This window comes from Salmo salar, unplaced genomic scaffold (genome assembly GCF_965601325.2).
Source record: "Salmo salar unplaced genomic scaffold, fSalSal1 ptg000588l, whole genome shotgun sequence".
NCBI lineage: Eukaryota > Metazoa > Chordata > Actinopteri > Salmoniformes > Salmonidae > Salmo > Salmo salar.
Window position 1 is genome coordinate 1,083,245 of NW_027675428.1, and position 26,012 is coordinate 1,109,256.

General features: G+C 39.9%; 10 non-coding genes across 10 annotated transcripts; all 10 read right to left on the bottom strand.

The window, feature by feature from the left end:
* Positions 1–612: 612 nt before the first annotated feature.
* On the bottom strand, positions 613–684 carry trnat-ugu (transfer RNA threonine (anticodon UGU)). Its single transcript has one exon. It is a non-coding gene; the product is annotated as a tRNA-Thr (tRNA).
* A 1,677-nt stretch (positions 685–2,361) lies between these two features.
* On the bottom strand, positions 2,362–2,433 carry trnat-ugu (transfer RNA threonine (anticodon UGU)). Its single transcript has one exon. It is a non-coding gene; the product is annotated as a tRNA-Thr (tRNA).
* A 1,677-nt stretch (positions 2,434–4,110) lies between these two features.
* trnat-ugu (transfer RNA threonine (anticodon UGU)) lies at positions 4,111–4,182 on the bottom strand. The gene has a single exon. It is a non-coding gene; the product is annotated as a tRNA-Thr (tRNA).
* Positions 4,183–4,653: 471 nt separating this feature from the next.
* On the bottom strand, positions 4,654–4,725 carry trnaa-cgc (transfer RNA alanine (anticodon CGC)). The gene has a single exon. It is a non-coding gene; the product is annotated as a tRNA-Ala (tRNA).
* A 3,115-nt stretch (positions 4,726–7,840) lies between these two features.
* Positions 7,841–7,912, bottom strand: trnaa-cgc (transfer RNA alanine (anticodon CGC)). The gene has a single exon. It is a non-coding gene; the product is annotated as a tRNA-Ala (tRNA).
* Positions 7,913–15,444: 7,532 nt separating this feature from the next.
* Positions 15,445–15,517, bottom strand: trnav-uac (transfer RNA valine (anticodon UAC)). The gene has a single exon. It is a non-coding gene; the product is annotated as a tRNA-Val (tRNA).
* Positions 15,518–15,864: 347 nt separating this feature from the next.
* Positions 15,865–15,937, bottom strand: trnav-cac (transfer RNA valine (anticodon CAC)). The gene has a single exon. It is a non-coding gene; the product is annotated as a tRNA-Val (tRNA).
* A 141-nt stretch (positions 15,938–16,078) lies between these two features.
* Positions 16,079–16,151, bottom strand: trnav-uac (transfer RNA valine (anticodon UAC)). The gene has a single exon. It is a non-coding gene; the product is annotated as a tRNA-Val (tRNA).
* A 974-nt stretch (positions 16,152–17,125) lies between these two features.
* Positions 17,126–17,198, bottom strand: trnav-uac (transfer RNA valine (anticodon UAC)). The gene has a single exon. It is a non-coding gene; the product is annotated as a tRNA-Val (tRNA).
* A 996-nt stretch (positions 17,199–18,194) lies between these two features.
* trnav-uac (transfer RNA valine (anticodon UAC)) lies at positions 18,195–18,267 on the bottom strand. The gene has a single exon. It is a non-coding gene; the product is annotated as a tRNA-Val (tRNA).
* Positions 18,268–26,012: the final 7,745 nt, after the last annotated feature.

Consider the following 26,012-nt stretch of genomic DNA (forward strand, 5'->3'; position numbering starts at 1 on the left):
AGCAGAGAACTGGAAGGAAAGGCAGCCAAAGGAGGTGTTGGCTTTGGGGATGACCAGTGAGATATATCTGCTGGAGCGAGTGCTACGGGTGGGTGTTTTTATCGTGACCAGTGAGTTGAGATAAGGCGGAGCTTTACCTAGCATAGACTTATAGATGACCTGGAGCCAGTGGGTCTGGTGACGAATAGGTAGCGAGGGCCAGCCGACTAGAGCATACAGGTCGCAGTGGTCATATCAATACAATTTACCTTTTCTTTACACTGTTCTAATGAAAGTACATTTCCATAATATCAGCTATCTTCCATAAACGTCAAACAAGGATGAACCCATGTGCTTCAGTTTACAGAAACAGATGATTTAGCATATCTATTTCCTTCTTACAATGTCAACATTCTGGAAAGTGGGAGTTGTGCAAAAGCTAATTTAACAACTAATTACACTCAACAGAGAAGTTGGGGATTAACGTTGGACCGCATTCATGTAAAGTACTGGCTCTAGCATAGAGATTCATCCCCTTACTATAATAGCTGAGTTGCAATATTGATACAACTTGATTTTCTGCAAAGTCCTCCAAGTAAAGCACAGGTCTATGATATCAGATGTCTTTCATAAAGGCACAGAAGGGATTTGAACCCATGATCTTCGGTTTACAAGACCAACGCCTTACCACTTGGCCACCATGCCACTCTACGCTCTGTATTATATATCAACATTCAGGAAAGTAGTAGTTGTGTAAATGTGAATTTGGCACACAAATAAACTCAGTGGAGAATCTTGGGATTGAACCGAGGACCTCATACATATTTTGCATGCACTCCCCCTCTGAGCTTCCATCCCATTTCATTTGCAGATAAAATGCAATATCAATACAATGTACTTTTTATATACACCACTCCATTGAAACTACAAGGAAATGATAGCAGCAATTCTTAAACCAGGTTCAGACTGGGATCGAACCCATAAACTTCAGTTTTTGAAAATGACGCCATAAAAGATGGCAATCATGCCACTTCTGTTCTATAATTGTACGAACAGGGATTGAAGGGATGTTCTTCAGATTACAAAACCAAATTATTTAGCACATCTCTGTTTCCTGCTTAGAATTACAACATTCTATAAAGTAGGAGTTGGGTCAATGCAATAATTTTAAATGGAGAAGCTGGGGATTGAACGCAGGACCTCATACATGCAAAGCATTCGCTCTACCACTGAGCTACATCCCCGTTCTGGGAAACATTAAAAATGTATCTTATTTTATTTTATTTCACCTTTATTTAACCAGGTAAGCTAGTGGAGAACAAGTTCTCATTGAGAACTGCAACCTGGCCAAGATAAAGCAAAGCAGTGCGACACAAACAACAACATAGAGTTACAAATGGAATAAACAAGCGTACAGTCAATAACACAATAGAAGAAAAGAAAGTCTATATTCAGTGTGTGCAAATGGCATGAGGAGGTAAGGTAATAAATAGGCCATGGTAGTGAGGTAATTACAATTTAGCAAATTAACACTGGAGTGACAGATGAGCAGATGATGATGTGCAAGTACAAATACTGGTGTGCAAAAGAGCAGAAAGTAAATAAAAACAATATGGGGATGAGGTAGGTAGATTGGGTGGGCTATTTACAGATGGCCTATGTACAGCTGCAGCGATCGGTTAGCTGCTCAGATAGCTGATGTTTAAAGTTAGTGAGGGAAATATAAGTGTCCAGGTTCAGCGATTTTTGCAATTCGTTCCAGTCATTGGCAGCAGAGAACTGGAAGGAAAGGCAGCCAAAGGAGGTGTTGGCTTTGGGGATGACCAGTGAGATATATCTGCTGGAGCGAGTGCTACGGGTGGGTGTTTTTATCGTGACCAGTGAGTTGAGATAAGGCGGAGCTTTACCTAGCATAGACTTATAGATGACCTGGAGCCAGTGGGTCTGGTGACGAATAGGTAGCGAGGGCCAGCCGACTAGAGCATACAGGTCGCAGTGGTCATATCAATACAATTGACCTTTTCTTTACACTGTTCTAATGAAAGTACATTTCCATAATATCAGCTATCTTCCATAAACGTCAAACAAGGATGAACCCACGTGCTTCAGTTTACAGAAACAGATGATTTAGCATATCTATTTCCTTCTTAGAATGTCAACATTCTGGAAAGTGGGAGTTGTACAAAAGCTAATTTAACAACTAATTACACTCAACAGAGAAGTTGGGGATTAACGTTGGACCGCAATCATGTAAAGTACTGGCTCTACCATAGAGATTCATCCACTTACTATCATAGCTGAGTTGCAATATTGATACAACTTGATTTTCTGCAAAGTCCTCCAATTAATGCACAGGTCCATGATATCAGATGTCTTTCATAAAGGCACAGAAGGGATTTGAACCCATGATCTTCGGTTTACAAGACCAACGCCTTACCACTTTGCCACCATGCCACTCTACGTTCTGAATTATATATGAACATTCAGGAAAGTAGTAGTTGTGTAAATGTGAATTTGGCACACAAATAAACTCAGTGGAGAATCTTGGGATTGAACCGAGGACCTCATACATATTTTGCATGCACTCCCCCTCTGAGCTTCCATCCCATTTCATTTGCAGATAAAATGCAATATCAATACAATGTACTTTTTATATACACCACTCCATTGAAACTACAAGGAAATGATAGCAGCAATTCTTAAACCAGGTACAGACTGGGATCGAACCCATAAACTTCAGTTTTTGAAAATGACGCCATAAAAGATGGCAATCATGCAACTTCTGTTCTATAATTGTACGAACAGGGATTGAAGGAATGTTCTTCAGATTACAAAACCAAATTATTTAGCACATCTCTGTTTCCTGCTTAGAATTACAACATTCTGTAAAGTAGGAGTTGGGTCAATGCAATAATTTTAAATGGAGAAGCTGGGGATTGAACGCAGGACCTCATACATGCAAAACATTCGCTCTACCACTGAGCTACATCCCCGTTCTGGGAGACATTAAAAATGTATCTTATTTTATTTTATTTCACCTTTATTTAACCAGGTAAGCTAGTGGAGAACAAGTTCTCATTGAGAACTGCAACCTGGCCAAGATAAAGCAAAGCAGTGCGACACAAACAACAACATAGAGTTACAAATGGAATAAACAAGCGTACAGTCAATAACACAATAGAAGAAAAGAAAGTCTATATTCAGTGTGTGCAAATGGCATGAGGAGGTAAGGTAATAAATAGGCCATGGTAGTGAGGTAATTACAATTTTGCAAATTAACACTGGAGTGACAGATGAGCAGATGATGATGTGCAAGTACAAATACTGGTGTGCAAAAGAGCAGAAAGTAAATAAAAACAATATGGGGATGAGGTAGGTAGATTGGGTGGGCTATTTACAGATGGCCTATGTACAGCTGCAGCGATCGGTTAGCTGCTCAGATAGCTGATGTTTAAAGTTAGTGAGGGAAATATAAGTGTCCAGGTTCAGCGATTTTTGCAATTCGTTCCAGTCATTGGCAGCAGAGAACTGGAAGGAAAGGCAGCCAAAGGAGGTGTTGGCTTTGGGGATGACCAGTGAGATATATCTGCTGGAGCGAGTGCTACGGGTGGGTGTTTTTATCGTGACCAGTGAGTTGAGATAAGGCGGAGCTTTACCTAGCATAGACTTATAGATGACCTGGAGCCAGTGGGTCTGGTGACGAATAGGTAGCGAGGGCCAGCCGACTAGAGCATACAGGTCGCAGTGGTCATATCAATACAATTGACCTTTTCTTTGCACTGTTCTAATGAAAGTACATTTCCATAATATCAGCTATCTTCCATAAACGTCAAACAAGGATGAACCCATGTGCTTCAGTTTACAGAAACAGATGATTTAGCATATCTATTTCCTTCTTAGAATGTCAACATTCTGGAAAGTGGGAGTTGTACAAAAGCTAATTTAACAACTAATTACACTCAACATAGAAGTTGGGGATTAACGTTGGACCGCATTCATGTAAAGTACTGGCTCTACCATGGAGATTCATCCACTTACTATCATAGCTGTGTTGCAATATTGATACAACTTGATTTTCTGCAAAGTCCTCCAATTAATGCACAGGTCCATGATATCAGATGTCTTTCATAAAGGCACAGAAGGGATTTGAACCCATGATCTTCGGTTTACAAGACCAACGCCTTACCACTTGGCCACCATGCCACTCTACGTTCTGAATTATATATCAACATTCAGGAAAGTAGTAGTTGTGTAAATGTGAATTTGGCACGCAAATAAACTCAGTGGAGAATCTTGGGATTGAACCGAGGACCTCATACATATTTTGCATGCACTCCCCCTCTGAGCTTCCATCCCATTTCATTTGCAGATAAAATGCAATATCAATACAATGTACTTTTTTAAAACACCACTCCATTGAAACTACAAGGAAATGATAGCAGCAATTCTTAAACCAGGTACAGACTGGGATCGAACCCATAAACTTCAGTTTTTGAAAATGACGCCATAAAAGATGGCAATCATGCCACTTCTGTTCTATAATTGTACGAACAGGGATTGAAGGAATGTTCTTCAGATTACAAAACCAAATTATTTAGCACGTCTCTGTTTCCTGCTTAGAATTACAACATTCTGTAAAGTAGGAGTTGGTTGGGTCAATGCAGTAATTTTAAATGGAGATGCTGGGGATTGAACCCAGGACCTCATACATGCGAAGCATGCGCTCTACCACTGAGCTACATCCCCGTTCTGGGAAAGATTAAAAATGTATCTTATTTTATTTTATTTCACCTTTATTTAACCAGGTAAGCTAGTGGAGAACAAGTTCTCATTGAGAACTGCAACCTGGCCAAGATAAAGCAAAGCAGTGCGACACAAACAACAACATAGAGTTACAAATGGAATAAACAAGCGTACAGTCAATAACACAATAGAAAAAAAGAAAGTCTATATTCAGTGTGTGCAAATGGCATGAGGAGGTAAGGTAATAAATAGGCCATGGTAGTGAGGTAATTACAATTTAGCAAATTAACACTGGAGTGATAGATGAGCAGATGATGATGTGCAAGTACAAATACTGGTGTGCAAAAGAGCAGAAAGTAAATAAAAACAATATGGGGATGAGGTAGGTAGATTGGGTGGGCTATTTACAGATGGCCTATGTACAGCTGCAGCGATCGGTTAGCTGCTCAGATAGCTGATGTTTAACCTGTTGGGTCTAGGGGGCAGCATTTGCACGTCTGGATAAAAAAAATGTACCCGATTTAATCTGGTTACTAATCCTACCCAGTAACTAGAATATGCATATACTTATTATATATGGATAGAAAACACTCTAAAGTTTCCAAAACTGTTTGAATGGTGTCTGTGAGTATAACAGAACTCATTTGGCAGGCAAAACCCTGAGACATTTTCTGACAGGAAGTGGATACCTGATGTGTTGTATTGACTTTAAACCTATCCCATTGAAAAACACAGGGGTTTAGGAATATTTTGGCACTTCCTATTGCTTCCACTAGATGTCACCAGCCTTTACAAAGTGTTTTGAGTCTTCTGGAGAGAGATCTGACCGAACAAGAGCCATGGAACGATGATGTCCCATTAGACACCTGGCGCGCGAGTTCATCTTGGGTACCCTCGTTCCAATACGTTATAAAAGAGTATGCATTCGTCCACCTTGAATATTATTCATGTTCTGGTTAAAAAAGGCCCTAATGATTTATGCTATACAACGTTTGACATGTTTGAACGAACGGAAATATATTTTTTCCCCTCGTTCATGACGAGAAGTCCGGCTGGCTTACATCATGTGCTAACGAGACGGAGATTTTTGGACATAAATGATGAGCATTTTTGAACAAAACTACATTCGTTATGGACCTGTGATACCTGGAAGTGACATCTGATGAAGAGAATCAAAGGTAATGGATTATTTACATAGTATTTTCGATTTTAGATCTCCCCAACATGACGTCTAGTCTGTATCGCAACGCGTATTTTTCTGGGCGCAGTGCTCAGATTATTGCAAAGTGTGATTTCCCAGTAAGGTTATTTTTAAATCTGGCAAGTTGATTGCGTTCAAGAGATGTAAATCTATAATTCTTTAAAATACAATATAATATTTTACCAATGTTTTCTAATTTTAATTATTTAATTTGTGACGCTGACTTGACTGCCGGTTATTGGAGGGAAACGATTTCCTCAACATCAATGCCATAGTAAAACGCTGTTTTTGGATATAAATATGAACTTGATAGAACTAAAAATGCATGCATTGTCTAACATAATGTCCTAGGAGTGTCATCTGATGGAGATTGTAAAAGGTTAGTGCATCATTTTAGCTGGTTTTATGGTTTTGGTGACCCTGTCTTTGACTTGACAAAACATTACACACAACTCTTGTAAATGTACTGTCCTAACATACTCTAAATTTATGCTTTCGCCATAAAACCTTTTTGAAATCGTAAAACGTGGTTAGATTAAGGAGATGTTTATCTTTCAAATGGTGTAAAATAGTTGTATTTTTGAAAAATTTGAATTTTGACATTTATTTGGATTCAAATTTGCCGCTCTTGAAATGCACCTGCTGTTGATGGAGTGCACCACGGGTGGCACGCTAGCGTCCACCTAGCCCCAAGAGGTTAAAGTTAGTGAGGGAAATATAAGTGTCCAGGTTCAACGATTTTTGCAATTCGTTCCAGTCATTGGCAGCAGAGAACTGGAAGGAAAGGCAGCCAAAGGAGGTGTTGGCTTTGGGGATGACCAGTGAGATATATCTGCTGGAGCGAGTGCTACGGGTGGGTGTTTTTATCGTGACCAGTGAGTTGAGATAAGGCGGAGCTTTACCTAGCACAGACTTATAGATGACCTGGAGCCAGTGGGTCTGGAGACGAATAGGTAGCGAGGGCCAGCCGACTAGAGCATACAGGTCGCAGTGGTCATATCAATACAATTTACCTTTTCTTTACACTGTTCTAATGAAAGTACATTTCTATAATATCAGCTATCTTCCATAAACGTCAAACAAGGATTGAACCCATGTGCTTCAGTTTACAGAAACAGATGATTTAGCATATCTATTTCCTTCTTAGAATGTCAACATTCTGGAAAGTGGGAGTTGTGCAAAAGCTAATTTAACAACTAATTACACTCAACAGAGAAGTTGGGGATTAACGTTGGACCGCATTCATGTAAAGTACTGGCTCTAGCATAGAGATTCATCCCCTTACTATAATAGCTGAGTTGCAATATTGATACAACTTGATTTTCTGCAAAGTCCTCCAAATAAAGCACAGGTCTATGATATCAGATGTCTTTCATAAAGGCACAGAAGGGATTTGAACCCATGATCTTCAGTTTACAAGACCAACGCCTTACCACTTGGTCACCATGCCACTCTACACTCTGTATTATATATCAACAATCAGGAAAGTAGTAGTTGTGTAAATGTGAATTTGGCACGCAAATAAACTCAGTGGAGAATCTTGGGATTGAACCGAGGACCTCATACATATTTTGCATGCACTCCCCCTCTGAGCTTCCATCCCATTTCATTTGCAGATAAAATGCAATATCAATACAATGTACTTTTTATATACACCACTCCATTGAAACTACAAGGAAATGATAGCAGCAATTCTTAAACCAGGTACAGACTGGGATCGAACCCATAAACTTCAGTTTTTGAAAATGACGCCATAAAAGATGGCAATCATGCCACTTCTGTTCTATAATTGTACGAACAGGGATTGAAGGAATGTTCTTCAGATTACAAAACCAAATTATTTAGCACGTCTCTGTTTCCTGCTTAGAATTACAACATTCTGTAAAGTAGGAGTTGGGTCAATGCAGGAATTTTAAATGGAGATGCTGGGGATTGAACCCAGGACCTCATACATGCGAAGCATGCGCTCTACCACTGAGCTACATCCCCGTTCTGGGAAAGATAAAAAATGTTTCTTATTTTATTTTATTTCACCTTTATTTAACCAGGTAAGCTGGTGGAGAACAAGTTCTCATTGAGAACTGCAACCTGGCCAAGATAAAGCAAAGCAGTGCGACACAAACAACAACATAGAGTTACAAATGGAATAAACAAGCGTACAGTCAATAACACAATAGAAAAAAAGAAAGTCTATATTCAGTGTGTGCAAATGGCATGAGGAGGTAAGGTAATAAATAGGCCATGGTAGTGAGGTAATTACAATTTAGCAAATTAACACTGGAGTGACAGATGAGCAGATGATGATGTGCAAGTACAAATACTGGTGTGCAAAAGAGCAGAAAGTAAATAAAAACAATATGGGGATGAGGTAGGTAGATTGGGTGGGCTATTTACAGATGGCCTATGTACAGCTGCAGCGATCGGTTAGCTGCTCAGATAGCTGATGTTTAAAGTTATTGAGGGAAATATAAATATAAGATATTCATGGCACGTATTCGAATTTCCAAAATAATGCATTTATGAAAATAACTATTCTCTGTTTAAAGTACAGTACCTACTGCATGTGTCAAAGAGCACTGTTTCCTCCCGGTTTCAAACCGAAGACCTTTCGTGTGTAAAGCGAACGTGATAACCACTACACTACAGAAACTGCTTCTTCACTTAGCTGCAAGGAGTAAACCGAATTTTACAGATATTCATGGCACGTATTCGAATTTCCAAAATACAGGAATTTATGAAAATAACTAATTCTTTGTTGAAAGTACAGTACCTACTGCACGTGTCAAAGAGCACTGTTTCCTCCCGGTTTCAAACCGAGGACCTTTCGCGTGTTAAGCGAACGTGATAACCACTACACTACAGAAACTGCTGCTTGATTTTTCTGCAAGGAGTAAACCGAATTTTACCGATATTCATGGCACATATTCGAATTTCCAAAATAAAAAATTCATGAAATTCTCTGTTACCACTATGGTACTTCAGAATGTGTCAATGAGCGTTGTTTCCGCCCGGTTTCGAACCAGGGACCATTTCGCGTGTGAAGCAAACATGATTACAACTACACCACAGAAACTACTGCTACAGTTAGCTGCAAGGAGTAAACCGAATTTTAAAAATATTCATGGCACGTATTAGAATTTCCAAAATAAGGGACGAATTAAATTCTTTGTTAACACTATGGTACTTCTTGAATGAGTCAATGAGCGTTGTTTCCGCCTGGTTTCGAACCAGGGACCTTTCGCGTGTAAAGCGAACGTGATTTATTTTTTATTTTTTATTTTTTTTATTATCAAAAATGTTTGTTTACAATATTTACAGTACAATCTACTGTTTACAGTACAATCCACAGAGAACAATACAGAAGACACTAGACTAACAGAGGCAGGTGAACAATTCACCCCCTATCAAATTATCAACAAAGAAAATATCAAAACAGTGCTTTCAAAAATTATAAGTGATACCTCCACTCTCCTCTCGTGAAATTAACCCACTCCCTTCAACAAAAGACTCATCAAAATGTTCCATCCCATAATTAAACAACATATCTATGTGTTTACTGAACAGTGCTATAAAGATACTCCACACCTGAACCCTCTTTCTGTCAAAAGAAACATAATTCCTCCTACAAAAAATAGCATACCTCACAAAACTCAAAACCATATTCAACAAACACACATTAGCACCCTCACATTTACCAGACACTCCAAATAACAAAAGTTCCTCCCACGCATACTTTTTCACGAAATCTCCCCCCCAGTTTCTACATAACATTTCCTTAACTTTACAAAAAAAAAATTAAAATCCTCACATTCTATAAACAAATGCATAAGAGTTTCCGGGAAACGTCCACATACGTCGCATTCCCTTTCTATCTCACAATTAATTTTCTTTAGCACCACCTTTGTAAATATTCTATTATGTCTTAGTTTGAAATCATTATTTTCACACTCCTTACTATTATATTTTACATTTAAATTTCCCCATATCTTTTTTTCATCCAATTCCGGAAAAACTACTTTCCAAAATTTCTCAGCAGCCGGCCTTCTACACACTTTACCTACCATTATTCTATACAATCTTTTCACTGGTATACTAGATAAATGTACTTTCTTCTTACTGCTACCAATGAACAAATTAGGAAATACAAATAAATCTTCTCTTTCAACTTCACTATTTATTAAATCAACCCATGCTCTTGGTATACTATTCTTTATCTTGTCATACATATTATTCACTGTTCCCCTTCCCACCTCTTCATCCCATTCATTGATTATGTCAAAAATAGCTTCCCCAGGTAAAAACCCTGGAATTACCTCATATGTATAATCTTTTATTTGCCGTAGACCTGCACTCATAAATACTTTATTATACAAAACTTTTTCTTTGTTCTTGATTTTCTCATTCAGAAATATAGGTTAATATGTCCACATTCATAATATACATTAGGCAACAACTCTGCCCATGCATTTAGCACCTCTTTATAAAAATCTGGTACCTTTTCAAACATTGCCCTTTTAAGCCCCATCAATAAACCATTATCCTCACAACCACCACTCTCCTCTAAGTAGACTCTAAAGAAGTGTTTCCAGCCATAATCTTCACTGTCATACAAATATTTCTTTACTGTTTTTATCCTAATAGCTTTTCTTTTGACACCTAAATCTACAAGTTTTAAACCTCCATCCACATAGTCAGCAATCAATGTTTTCTGAGATATTCTCACTCCTTTACCATCCCATATAAAATTTGACACCACATTATTCAATTCATTTAGGACCCACTCCGGCATGTCCAGGACTCCCAAAACATACACAAATTTGGATAATACCAAAGCATTTGCAACAATTACTTTCCCTTGTAACTTTAGTTTTCTATTTTTCCAGAAATTCAACGTTAGCTTGACTTTATTAAGGATCCCAGTCCAAGTTATATCTTTTGCCTCTTTCTCCTTTACACCAATGTTTACTCCCAGCACTTTAATAAAATCCTTTGCGCTCTTGAATGGAATCTCACACCCGTTTACATTGATATCCCCAACAAACATTATTTCAGTCTTCTCTATATTAACTTTAGCACCCGATGCCTTGCCATATATATCTATGATCCCCATAATGCTTCCAATACTTTCTATATCCTTCACAGTACAAGTAGTGTCATCAGCGTACTGATGTACAACACTGACACCACCACCTGGGATTCCAACACCCCTTACTTCTTTATTACTATTTATCAATGTAGCTAATGGTTCTGTAGAAACACTGTACAGCAGAGCTGACAAAGGACAGCCCTGCCTTACTGACCTCTCCACAGGGAAAGTATCTGTTAACACTCCGTTACATTTAACACAACTTTTAGCCCCACTATACAACAGGTTGATCCAAGATACAAACTTTGGCCCAAACCCAAACCTCTCCAAAGTCTGTAATAAAAAGCTGTGCTCCACTCTATCGAAAGCTTTGTTAAAGTCCAAACTTAAAACTATACCACCTTCATTTTTCATTTGATTAACAACATCCCTAATTGTACAAATTACATCTGCAATATCTCTTCCAGGTATGCCGTAGGCTTGTGTTGATTCAATAATACTCCCAATCACCTTTTTCATCCTATTCGCTAACACTTTAGTCAGTATCTTATAATCCGAATTTAGAAGGCTAATAGGCCTATAATTTTCTAACTTTAATCTACTGCCCCTATTTTTGAATAAGATCGTTAACATTCCAGTTGACATAGACTCAGGGATTTCCTTATTCTCTTCCATATAATGAAACACCCTCACTAAAATGGGTGCCAAAATATCTACAAAGACTTTATAGAACTCATTTGTTAAACCATCCAAACCCGGACTTTTATTACCTTGCGTGCTAACAATTGCTTCCTTGATTTCCATAATCGAAATCTCTTCATCACACATCATTCTATCTGCCTGCGATACTTTGGCACTAATTGTATCCAACACTTTTACAACACACACTTTATCTACATCATTCTTTTTGTAAAGATTTCTGTAAAAGGTTTCAACTGTCTCTAAGATCCCAACAAAATCGTTTACCTTTACACCTCTTTCATCTTCCAACTCTACAATGTAACTCTTAGTTTGTTTTCTTTTTTCCAGACCCAAAAAAAAGGATGTACATTTCTCTCCCTCCAAAGCGTACTGTGCCCTGCTCCTAACAATAGCACCCAAACATTTATTTTTTTCATAACGACCCAGCTCTGCATGGATTTTCAAATAATTCACAACATCATAGTCTGGATCCGTATCAGCCTTTTCAAGTTCATGCAACATCCTATTCCTAAGCATTATTTCTTTCTGCTTATCTAAACGGTTATGATTTTTTGCGTACCTAATACTCCTATTTTTTACTTTTACTTTCACTTCCTCCCACCATAAACACACATTCTCTTTTAACAGTACATTAGACATTTCATCATTAATACATTCAACAATTTCATTTCTATATCCTTCCTCCTTTAACAGACTGGCATTTAAACACCAGACACCTCCCCCTCTCCTCTCCACACCAAAACCCATTTGAAATGACATTACTGCATGATCACTATATGCTGTAAAGGTATATGACACCTTCTTAACATTCTGCACCAATTCTTGTTTTGCTAGACATAAATCAATTCTGCTTTGTTTTAATTCCTTTAGAACCACCTGCCTTCTAGAGAATACTCTTCTGTTTGGATTTTCAGCCCTCCATATATCTACTAGATTCTCCTCATTCATAAGTTTCCATAATGCATTTCTAGAAGAGTTATATCTGAATTTAGCACAACTAGAGGCATCCATTCTACTACACCTCACATTAAAATCTCCTATCAGTATACAGTTTTCTGAGCACAGTGTTTTTAATTTGTGAAACATTTCTCTCCTTTCAGATTCAATGTTTGAAGCATAAACATTAATTAAACGAAAAACTACATTTTGAACTTCAAATTCAATTACAATAAGTCTGCCATCATTGTCAGCATATATTTATTTTACATTTTGCACCACATCATTTTTTATCAAAATAGCCACACCACATGTTTTATCCCCTCCATGACTACAAAAAATTAAATCTGACCATTTACTCTTAATCTCCTGCATTTTGGAGTCTGTCCAATTGGTCTCTTGAAAACACAACATGTCTGCCTTAACAGACACTAATACCTGCTCAAATTTGCTCATGTTTCTCAAACTGTTACCATTTAGGGATGTGACTGTAATCATTATGAATGTGTGCAGAAGTATAATCAGAGCCAAACAAGTCCTTAAAAATCCTACTTTTTCATTTTTTCCAAAACCCATCATCTCCCTGGTTTTCGACAATGACCTCTTATTTTTTACAAACAACTGAAGATCCTCACTATCTATTTCATCATCCGTCTCTTTATTTGGATTTTTGGGGGGATCGGCGGGGAAGCCTTTTGAAAAGTGCGCTTTAACAGTGCCCGTGACTTCAGTGGACCCAGCCCACTCTTTGGTGTAATTTTTACACAGGCTTAAAGCTGGCTCAGGCACCTGAGAAGCACCTTGCACCATCTCTACCTGTGTATGTCTTTCACCCATCATGTGCTGCTGTTCCACCTTGTCAGCAGCAGAGACTAAAACGGCGTCTCGTGCTTTGCCAGGAGACATTACAGGCTCTTCAAGCTTATCTGCCACTGTCTCTGGAGTCACACTCTCCATGTCACTCTCATCCTCCCTCTCCATAGGCACACTCCCCTCTTCCTCAGACGTGAGGTCCATTGTTTGCAAAAGTAAGTGATTTTCTCCCTTATTACAGCTACATCTAACTTTAGGTCTGTCACACATTTTGCACACATTTCCTATGTTCCGACATTCTCTGGCATAATGCCCTTGTTCACTACATTTGTGGCATGTGAATTCCGGACATTCCTTAAGTATGTGCCCCGGCTGAATACATAATCTACATACCTTCACTTGATTGTCGTGGATTACACGAAAATATTCAAATCCCTCGACAGTGTTAAATTTAGTAGAATATGGCAAGGATTGCACATTGTCTGTAAACTTTACCTTGCAAAATCTTGTCCCATCTACAATGTCCGTTCCTGGCCACATCCTCCTCTTGATTGGCGTGGTCGCCTTCACCTTCCAGCCTTTTAGTTTCTCTTCTATCTCCTCATCCGTAATGTATGAGGGCAAGTTCAAAAAGGACACCACCAGCTCATCGTTCCCTAGTTCTTTAGCCATGATTTGACAGTTCTTTATCTTTAGCCCGTCTATTAGTCTTTCTTTTCCATTTACATGAGACATTGTTACTTCATACTTATTCCCGTCTTTCATTCGACATCCCAGTATTGTTCCGCAAACTTCCTTTATTCCTCTCAGCAATTCCATCGTTGTTATTTTCCCTTCTCCACTTATTTCCACGTTCACCGTCAGTTCCTTCTCATATGTTCTTTTTTTCAGTTCTTCGTTTAACATTCTGATTTCACTGTTGTCCTTTCTCGTCGTCGTTTGTATTCTTGATGTCGAAGCCATGTTGTCCGTCCGGTTATTTTAAGCAATATCCCCCAAACAGCTCACGCTGATTGGGGACAATAGCAAAAACGTTTCACAGAGACTTCAGTACAGTCACTCACAAACTTTCAAACTTATAAGTCAACTAGACCTCCAAAAAAAACGATATTCTCTCTCAAGCACTCAGACACCTGCTTCTCTTCCACTTCCTGAAACTCCAAAAAGGGGCGTGTGAAGCGAACGTGATAACCGCTACACTACAGAAACTGCTTCAACAATTATCTGCAAGGAGTAAACCGAATTTTACAGATATTCATGGCACGTGTTCAAATTTCCAAAATTAGGCATTTATGAAAATAACTATTCTCTGTTAATAGTACAGTACCTACTGCACATGTCAAAGAGCACTGTATCCTCCCGGTTTCAAACTGAGGACCTTTCACGTGTAAAGCGAAAGTGATAACCACTACACTACAGAAACTGCTGCTACATTTAGCTGCGAGGAGTAAACCGAATTTTACAGATATTCATGGCACGTATTCGAATTTCCAAAATACAGAACTCATGAAAATAACAATTCTTTGTTGAAAGTACAGTACCTACTGCACGTGTCAAAGAGCACTGTTTCCTCCCAGTTTCAAACTGAGGACCTTTCACGTGTAAAGAGAACGTGATAACCACTACACTACAGAAACTGCTGCTTGATTTTTCTGCAAGGAGTAAACCGAATTTTAAAAATATTCATGGCACGTATTCGAATTTCCAAAATAAAGAATTCATGAAATTTTCTGTTACCACTATGGTACTTCAGAATGTGTCAATGAGCGTTGTTTCCGCCCGGTTTCGAACCAGGGACCTTTCACGTGTGAAGCAAACGTGATAACCACTACACCACAGAAACTACTGCTACAATTAGCTGCAAGGAGTAAACCGAATTTTAAAAATATTCATGGCACGTATTCGAATTTCCAAAATACAGAATTCATGAAAATAACAATTCTTTGTTGAAAGTACAGTACCTACTGCACTTGTCAAAGAGCACTGTTTCCGCCCGGTTTCGAACCGAGGACCTTTCGCGTGTAAAGCGAACGCGATAACCACTACACTACAGAAACTGCTGCTTGATTTTCTTGCAAGAAGTAAACCGAATTTTACAGATATTCATGGAACGTGTTCAAATTTCCAAAATTAGGCATTTATGAAAGTAACTATTCTCTGTTAATCGTACAGTACCTACTGCAAATGTCAAAGAGCACTGTTTCCTCCCGGTTTCAAACTGAGGACCTTTCGCTTGTAAAGCAAACGTGATAACCACTACACTACAGAAACTGCTGCTTGAGTTTTCTGCAAGGAGTAAACCAAATTTTAAAAATATTCATGGAAAGTATTCGAATTTCCAAAATAAAGAATTCATGAAATTTCCGGTTACCACTATGGTACTTCAGAATGTGCCAATGAGCGTTGTTTCCCCCTGGTTTCGAACCAGGGACCTTTTGCGTGTGAAGCAAACGTGATAACCACTACACTACAGAAACTGCTGTAACACTTATCTGCAAGGAGGAAACCGAACTTTACTGATATTCATGGCACGTGTTCAAATTTCCAAAATTAGGCATTTATGAAAATAACTATTCTCTGTTAAAAGTACTGTACCTACTGCACGTGTCAAAGACCACTGTTTCCGCCTGGTTTCGAACCAGGGACCTTTCGCGTGTAAAGCGAACGTGATAACCACTACAGTACAGAAACTGCTGTAACACTTATCTGCAAGGAGTAAACCGAATTTTACAGATATTCATGGCACGTGTTCAAATTTCCAAAATTAGGCATTTATGAAATTAACTATTCTCTGTTAATAGTACAGTACCCACAGCACATGTCAAAGAGCACTGTTTCCTCCCGGTTTCAAACTGAGGACCTTTCGCGTGTAAAGCGAACGTGATAACCACTACACTACAGAAACTGCTGCTTGATTTTTCTGCAAGGAGTAAACCGAATTTAAAAAATATTCATGGAACGTATTCGAATTTCCAAAATAAAGAATTCATGAAATTTTCTGTTACCACTATGGTACTTCAGAATGTGTCAATGAGCGTTGTTTCCGCCCGGTTTCAAAACAGGGACCTTTCGCGTGTGAAGCGAAGGTGATAACCACTACACCACAGGAACTACTGCTACAATTAGCTGCAAGAAGTAAACCGAATTTTAAAAATATTCATGGAACGTATTCGAATTTCCAAAAAATTGAATTCATGACATTTTCTGATACCACTATGGTACTTCAGAATGTGTAAATGAGCGTTGTTTCCGCCCGGTTTCGAAACAGGGACCTTTCGCGTGTGAAGCAAAGGTGATAACCACTACACCACAGGAACTACTGCTACAATTAGCTGCAAGGAGAAAACCACATTTTAAAAATATTCATGGCACGTATTCGAATTTCCAAAAAAAGGGATTAGTGAAATTCTTTGTTAACACTATGGTACTTCTTGAATGTGTCAATGAGCATTGTTTCATCCTGGTTTTGAACCAGGGACCTTTCACGTGTGAAGCAAATGTGATAACCACTACACTACAGAAACTGCTGTAATACTTATCTGCAAGGAGTAAACCGAACTTTACTGATATTCATGGCACGTGTTCAAATTTCCAAAATTAGGCATTTATGAAATTAACTATTCTTTGTTGATAGTACAGTACCTACTGCACGTGTCAAAGAGCACTGTTTCCACCCGGTTTTGAACCGAGGACCTTTCGCGTGTAAAGCGAACGTGATAACCACTACACTACAGAAACTGCTGCTTGATTTTCTTGCAAGAAGTAAAGTGAATTTTACAGATATTCATGGCACGTATTCGAATTTCCAAAATAAGGTATTTATTAAAATAACTATTCTCTGTTTAAAGTACTGTACCTACTGCACGTGTCAAAGAGCACTGTTTCCGCCCGTTTTCGAACTGAGGACCTTTCGCGTGTTAAACGAACGTGATAACCACTACACTACAGACACTGCTTCAACAATTAACAGAAACTGCTGCTTGATTTTTCTGCAAGGAGTAAACCGAATTTAAAAAATATTCATGGAACGTATTCGAATTTCCAAAATAAAGAATTCATGAAATTTTCTGTTACCACTATGGTACTTCAGAATGTGTCAATGAGCGTTGTTTCCGCCCGGTTTCAAAACAGGGACCTTTCGCGTGTGAAGCGAAGGTGATAACCACTACACCACAGGAACTACTGCTACAATTAGCTGCAAGAAGTAAACCGAATTTAAAAAATATTCATGGAACGTATTCGAATTTCCAAAATAATGAATTCATGACATTTTCTGTTACCACTATGGTACTTCAGAATGTGTAAATGAGCGTTGTTTCCGCCCGGTTTCGAAACAGGGACCTTTCGCGTGTGAAGCAAAGGTGATAACCACTACACCACAGGAACTACTGCTACAATTAGCTGCAAGGAGAAAACCACATTTTAAAAATATTCATGGCACGTATTCGAATTTCCAAAAAAAGGGATTAGTGAAATTCTTTGTTAACACTATGGTACTTCTTGAATGTGTCAATGAGCATTGTTTCATCCTGGTTTTGAACCAGGGACCTTTCACGTGTGATGCAAATGTGATAACCATTACACTACAGAAACTGCTGTAATACTTATCTGCAAGGAGTAAACCGAACTTTACTGATATTCATGGCACGTGTTCAAATTTCCAAAATTAGGCATTTATGAAATTAACTATTCTTTGTTGATAGTACAGTACCTACTGCACGTGTCAAAGAGCACTGTTTCCACCCGGTTTTGAACCGAGGACCTTTCGCGTGTAAAGCGAACGTGATAACCACTACACTACAGAAACTGCTGCTTGATTTTCTTGCAAGAAGTAAAGTGAATTTTACCGATATTCATGGCACGTATTCGAATTTCCAAAATAAGGTATTTATTAAAATAACTATTCTCTGTTTAAAGTACTGTACCTACTGCACGTGTCAAAGAGCACTGTTTCCGCCCGTTTTCGAACTGAGGACCTTTCGCGTGTTAAGCGAACGTGATAACCACTACACTACAGACACTGCTTCAACAATTATCTGCAAGGAGTAAACCGAATTTTACAGATATTCATGGCACGTATTCGAATTTCCAAAATACAGAATTTATGAAAATAACTATTCTTTTGTTGAAAGTACAGTACCTAGTGCATTTGTCAAAGAGGACTGTTTCCGCCCCGTTTCGAACGTGATAACCACTACACTACAGAAACTGCTGCTTGATTTTTCTGCAAGGAGTAAACCGAATTTTAAAAATATTCATGGAACGTATTCGAATTTCCAAAATAAAGAATTCAAGAAATTTTCTATTACCACTATGGTACTTCAGAATGTGTCAATGAGCGTTGTTTCCGCCCGGTTTCGAAACAGGGACCTTTCGCGTGTGAAGCAAAGGTGATAACCACTACACCACAGAAACTACTGATACAATTAGCTGCAAGGAGTAAACCAAATTTAAAAAATATTCATGGCACGTATCCGAATTTCCAAAATAAGGGATTAATGAAATTCTTTGTTAACACTATGGTACTTCTTGAATGTGTCAATGAGCGTTGTTTCCTGTGTTAAATGAGGCCTCACCCCCTGGTTACGCTAGTGACCATACCCCCCGTGCATCCGGCAAAGGCGGAGGTGTTGCTAACATTTACGATAGCAAATTTCAATTTACAAAAAAATAAACAATGACGTTTTCGTCTTTTGAGCTTCTAGTCATGAAATCTATGCAGCCTACTCACTCACTTTTTATAGCTACTGTTTACAGGCCTCCTGGGCCATATGCAGTGTTCCTCACTGAGTTCCCTGAATTCCTATCGGATCTTGTAGTCATAGCAGATAATATTCTAATTTTTGGTGACTTTAACATATACATGGAATAGTCCACAGACCCACTCCAAAAGGCTTTCGGAGCCATCATCGACTCAGTGGGTTTTGTCCAACATGTCTCTGGACCTACTCACTGCCACAGTCATACTCTGGACCTAGTTTTGTCCCATGGAATAAATGTTGTGGATCTTAATGTTTTTCCTCATAATCCTGGACTATCGGACCACCATTTTATTACGTTTGCAATTGCAACAAATAATCTGCTCAGACCCCAACCAAGGAGCATTAACCTGTTAGGGCTAGGGGGCAGTATTTGCACGGCTGGATAAAAAAAATGTACCCGATTTAATCTGGTTACTAATCCTACCCAGTAACTAGAATATGCATATACTTATTATATATGGATAGAAAACACTCTAAAGTTTCTAAAACTGTTTGAATGGTGTCTGTGAGTATAACAGAACTCATTTGTCAGGCAAAACCTTGAGACATTTTCTGACAGGAAGTGGATACCTGATGTGTTGTATTACCTTTAAACCTATCCCATTGAAAAACACAGGGGCTGAGGAATATTTTGGCACTTCCTATTGCTTCCACTAGATGTCACCAGCCTTTACAAAGTGTTTTGAGTCTTCTGGAGGGAGATCTGACCGAACAAGAGCCATGAAACGATGATGGCCCATTAGACACCTGGCGCGCGAGTTCATGTTGGGTACCCTCGTTCCAATACGTTATAAAAAGTATGCATTCGTCCACCTTGAATATTATTCATGTTCTGGTTAAAAAAGGCCCTAATGATTTATGCTATACAACGTTTGACATGTTTGAACGAACGTAAATATATTTTTTCCCCTCGTTCATGACGAGAAGTCCGGCTGGCTTAGATCATGTGCTAACAAGATGGAGATTTTTGGACATAAATGATGAGCTTTTTTGAACAAAACTACATTCGTTATGGACCTGTGATACCTGGAAGTGACATCTGATGAAGAGAATCAAAGGTAATGGATTATTTACATAGTATTTTCGATTTTAGATCTCCCCAACATGACATCTAGTCTGTATCGCAACGCGTATTTTTCTGGGCGCAGTGCTCAGATTATTGCAAAGTGTGATTTCCCAGTAAGGTTATTTTTAAATCTGGCAAGTTGATTGCGTTCAAGAGATGTAAATCTATAATTCTTTAAATGACAATATAATATTTTACCAATGTTTTCTAATTTTAATTATTTAATTTGTGGTGTTGACTTGACTGCCGGTTATTGGAGGGAAACGATTTCCTCAACATCAATGCCATAGTAAAACGCTGTTTTTGGATATAAATATGAACTTGATAGAACTAAAAATGCATGCATTGTCTAACATAATGTCCTAGGAGTGTCATCTGATGGAGATTGTAAAAGGTTAGTGCATCATTTTAGCTGGTTTTATGGTTTTGGTGACCCTGTCTTTGAATTGACAAAACATTACACACAACTCTTGTAAATGTACTGTCCTAACATACTCTAAATTTATGCTTTCGCCGTAAAACCTTTTTGAAATCGTAAAACGTGGTTAGATTAAGGAGATGTTTATCTTTCAAAGGGTGTAAAATAGTTGTATGTTTGAAAAATTTGAATTTTGACATTTATTTGGATTCAAATTTGCCGCTCTTGAAATGCACCTGCTGTTGATGGAGTGCACCACGGGGGGGACGCTAGCGTCCCACCTAGCCCATAGAGGTTAAAAGTCGTGCTATAAATTCTCAGACAACCCAAAGATTCCTTGATGCCCTTCCAGACTGCCTCTGCCTACCCAAGGACGTCAGAGGACAAAAATCAGTTAACCACCTAACCGAGGAACTCAATTTAACCTTGCGCAATACCCTAGATGCAGTTGCACCCCTAAAAATTAAAAACATCTGTCATAAGAAACTAGCTCCCTGGTATACAGAAAATACACGAGCTCTGAAGCAAGCTTCCAGAAAATTGGAACGGAAATGGCGCCACACCAAACTGGAAGTCTTCCGACTAGCTTGGAAAGACAGTACCGTGCAGTATCGAAGAGCCCTCACTGCTGCTCGATCATCCTATTTTTCCAACTTAATTGAGGAAAATAAGAACAATCCGAAATTTATTTTTGATACTGTCGCAAAGCTAACTAAAAAGCAGCATTCGCAAATGGAGGATGGCTTTCACTTCAGCAGTAATACATTTATGAACTTCTTTGAGGAAAAGATCATGATCATTAGAAAGCAAATTACAGACTCCTCTTTAAATCTGGGTATTTCTCCAAAGCTCCATTGTCCTGAGTCTGCACAACTCTGCCAGGACCTAGGATCAAGGGAGATACTAAAGTGTTTTAGTACTATATCTCTTGACACAATGATGAAAATAATCATGGCCTCCAAACCCTCAAGCTGCATACTGGACCCTATTCCAACTAAACTACTGAAAGAGCTGCTTCCTGTGCTTGGCCCTCCTATGTTGAACATAATAAATGGCTCTCTATCCACCGGATGTGTACCAAGCTCACTAAAAGTGGCAGTAATAAAGCCTCTCTTGAAAAAGCCGAATCTTGATCCAGAAATTATAAAAAACTATCGGCCTATATCGAATCTTCCATTCCTCTCAAAAATTTTAGAAAAAGCTGTTGCACAGCAACTCACTTTCTTCCTGAAGACAAACAATGTATACGAAACGCTTCAGTCTGGTTTTAGACCCCATCATAGCACTGAGACTGCACTTGTGAAGGTGGTAAATGACCTTTTAATGACGTCAGACCGAGGCTCTGCATCTGTCCTCGTGCTCCTAGATCTTAGTGCCGCTTTTGATACCATCGATCACCACATTCTTTTGGAGAGATTGGAAACCCAAATTGGTCTACATGGACAAGTTCTGGCCTGGTTTAGATCTTATCTGTCGGAAAGATATCAGTTTGTCTCTGTGAATGGTTTGTCCTCTGACAAATCAATTGTAAATTTCAGTGTTCCTCAAGGTTCCGTTTTAGGACCACTATTGTCTTCACTATATATTTTACCTCTTGGGGATAGGGTTAGGGTTAGGGTTAGGGTAGGGTTAGGGTTGGGGTTGGGGTTAGGGGTTAGGGTTAGGGTTAGGGTAGGGTTAGGGGTAGGGTTAGGGTTAGGGTTAGGGTTAGGGGTTAGGGTTAGGGTTTAGGGTTAGCGTTAGGGTTAGAGGGTTAGGGTTAGGGTTAGGGGTTAGGGTTAGAGGGTTAGGGTTAGAGGGTTAGGGTTAGGGTTAGGGGTTAGGGTTAGGGTTGAGGTTAGGGTTAGGGTTGGGGTTAGGGGTTAGGGTTAGAGGTTAGGGTTAGGTTGTTGTTTGGTGGAGCAAACAAAGAGACATACACGCACGCAGGAAGGCAGGAGAGAGAAGCTATGAACAGCAGACTAAAACGTGATTGTGGGCTTTGTTCCAAGCGGAATATCGTGCGGATAGACCGACATTTCAAGTCTGTCCATGCACTTAAGCCTGCTACTACAGAATGGAAGCGTGCTATGCAATCTAGCCGGCGTTCAACTGAGAGACAGCAGCCCGAATCATGGCAGTGTATGCAGCCTAACAACGGTGTTGCACCGCAGCTGGAGCCCTGGGAGAACCCTGGGTATTTCCAGTGTGTTGAAAGTGAGTTGTCCGTGGAGCAGCAGCTGGTAGACAAGGGTGAGCAGTCCGCGGTGGTGGATCAGCAGCTGTGGGATGAGAGTGAGCAGGCGGCGGCGACTGCGCCGGTGCAGTCAACCAGTCAGATCGGTGGTGAACCATGCTCGGAACCGAGGGAGCAAGGCTGCGTCATGGTGACTTCCACGGAGAGCGAGAGTGATGAAGGCGGCGGTGTGTCCTCCAGAATTGAAGGTTGGAGGAATGGAATTTTGACTGAATATGAACACTTTGCTATGGGTAAAAACCCTTCAGTTAAACGAATTGACAATAGTCGCACCAGTCTATCCAGAGTACGACAATTCCTCCGCTATATGTCAGAGGGCAAGGCCGATGAAGGACTGTGTTCTCTGGATAACTACAGACGTGTGTCTGAGTGGTATGGTGAATGTGAAGACCGTTGTTTGGCACCATCCACGTTAAAAATGTACCGAGCTGATGTTCGAAGTTTCCTGAATTATCTTATTCAGTTCCGGCCAAAAGGTCTGCAGGCTAAAGCCAGTGGAATTCGAAAGGTGTTACTCTGCTTGGCAAAGATGGACAGGGATTTGCGGCAGAGCCAGGCAACACACAGGGCAAAATTCCGCAAACGGTGCAGGGACGAGGTGCTCAGCGCTGCGGAGTTAAGCCGCTTTGTTGAGCTAAGTAATCAAGCTATTCCTTCGGTTCTCAGTAGGCTGGAGGTCCGAGCCACCTGCGCTGATAGACGTAGGTTTGCGGCTCTCATGTCCAGCCGGTTGGCCATCTTTAATGGCACTCGACGATCCCCAGTCACCACCTTCAGTGAGAGGGAATTTACTGAAGTAACCCCGGAAAGTGGGGGTTATCAGATGTGCATTTCAAGCCACAAAACGAACTATAGCTTCGGTGAGTGCAGAGTTGTTCTATCTGAGCAGGAATACACTTGGCTTAAACGATTCCATCAGATCAGGCCTAATCTGAGTGGAATCACCTCAGACACAACACTCTTCTTTTTCACGTCCTGCGGTCAACCGTACGGCAATCTCTGTGAGTATGTGGGCCAGATATTTGCAGAGTTTGGCATTGGAAGTAAAGTCACCTTCGGTACAATTCGACGAAGCGTTGCTACATTGAACTTTAATCAAGGCTCGGTTACAGACCGGGGAACTGTGGCTGACCATATGTGTCATTTTCTGGAAACGCAGGCACGGTACTACCGGTACCATGATTTGCCTCGTAACGCCAGCCGAGCGCGGTCACTAATTGAGGGACAAATCAACCCATGATTCACTGATAAATAAAGAACATTTATTTGAAATTCACCCATGTCTTTGTGTGTCATTTGGTCACGGTTGAGAATGTATGGAGGCCTGAGGGTCTGAAATACCAGGGTGTTATGGGGTACCAGGTGCACTGAGCTGAAGAGACAGGCCGAGATAGAGGGCAGGCAGGTGGGCAGGCAGGGTAGAGAGAGTAAGCCCAGAGGAATGGAGATATGGAGCTCCCTTGGTAACCAGTTCAATGACCAGGTACACATGCTGGACTTAGTGCAATGAGAGAGAAGTATGACTCTGTCATTGAATTATATTGGGTTACCAGGTGACCTTGGTGGGGGGTGTGGGGCCCCCCTATGGGGTCTCCCTAACCCCCCTATGGTGGTCTCAGAGTGGGCATGTAGGTCTGTATACCCTTTAAAAATGTCACACCTGGTAACTTTTTTGAAAAGCTATATAATTCCCTCTTGCTGTATCCCATTGACTGGGCCCGCAGGATGGTGCTCTAGGGGTGGGTATGTAGGTCTGTATACCCTTTATAAGTATTTAAAACCGTTTTTCAAATTTCACCCCTGGTAACCCAAAATAAAACCAGGTGCATATATGCTACGGACACGTCCCCACCAAACCTTAAAACTCCCATAAAACACTCATTCTTTATCCCACTGACATGGGACAGCAGTGGGGTCCTGAAACAGGGGTCCTGGGGGTGGTGATGGCCTTTAAAAGTATTTTAGAGCCTTTAAAAAATTTCACCCCTGGTAACCCAAAAATAAATGGGTTACCAGGGGTGAAATATATAGCATTTTTTGAAAAGCTATATAATTCCCTCTTGCTGTATCCCATTGAGTTGGGCCCTTAGGATGGTGCTCTAAGGGTGGGTATGTATGTCCCTATACCCTTTAAAAGTATTTCAGACCCTTTTAAAAATGTCACCCCTGGTAACCCAAAAATAAAACATAGTGCAATTTCTGAGAAGAAAAACATAGCCGATTTTCTGACCAGTTTGAACATAGTCGTTTCTCTGAGTCGTTTTTGAAAGCTCCATAAGTTGTCCTATGGCGCCCTCAAGTGACTTTTTCCTGTACTGGTGCCATCCTATACCGGGCGTGGACATCTGTATACACACTATATGTATTTAAAACCGTTCAAAAAAATGAGTCCTGGTAACCCAAAATAATACCAGGCCCACAGTTGGACTTTGTCTCTGTAGCGAAATGAAAAGTGGGCACTCTGTCATTTTTTTGACCAATTTGTCAAAATTTCTAATAATGATTAAAAATACTTCCCGGGGGGCTAGAGGTCCCAAATTTTGGCTCATACCCTCTCTCGTGATGGGCAACATTTAGCCCATTATCTAACCTTCGGTAAACTGAACTTTTTTTCGCAAACTTAAAACTCGATTTTCTATTATAAATTGTTATGGAAAAACGGTTTAAATTAGATGGAAATGTTCGTCTACGTGTGCCCTTTCGTGCAAAAAAACCCCCCATCCTCATTGGAGTTGTACTTTTCGATTTATTCAAATTTAAAGTGTCCTACCGTGACATCGGAAAAGCCTTGAAACGGTGTGAGTGACAGTAGTACCGGCGCGATTTCAGAAACCTGGTTTTTGACAACTGGAGAACCACATTCCGTCGGTGACCGATAGGTGGTTGCTACTCAGGCCGAATAGGGAGTGCTTTATGGACATTTTTGAGGGTTGCTTGCCCCTCAGAACCATGGTTCCTTTGGTCCATATCCCTTCGGCGCCTGATTGGTCGTTACTACTCAGGCCGAATAGGGAGTGCTTTATGGACACTTTTGAGGGTTGCTTGCCCCTCAGAACCATGGTTCCTTTGG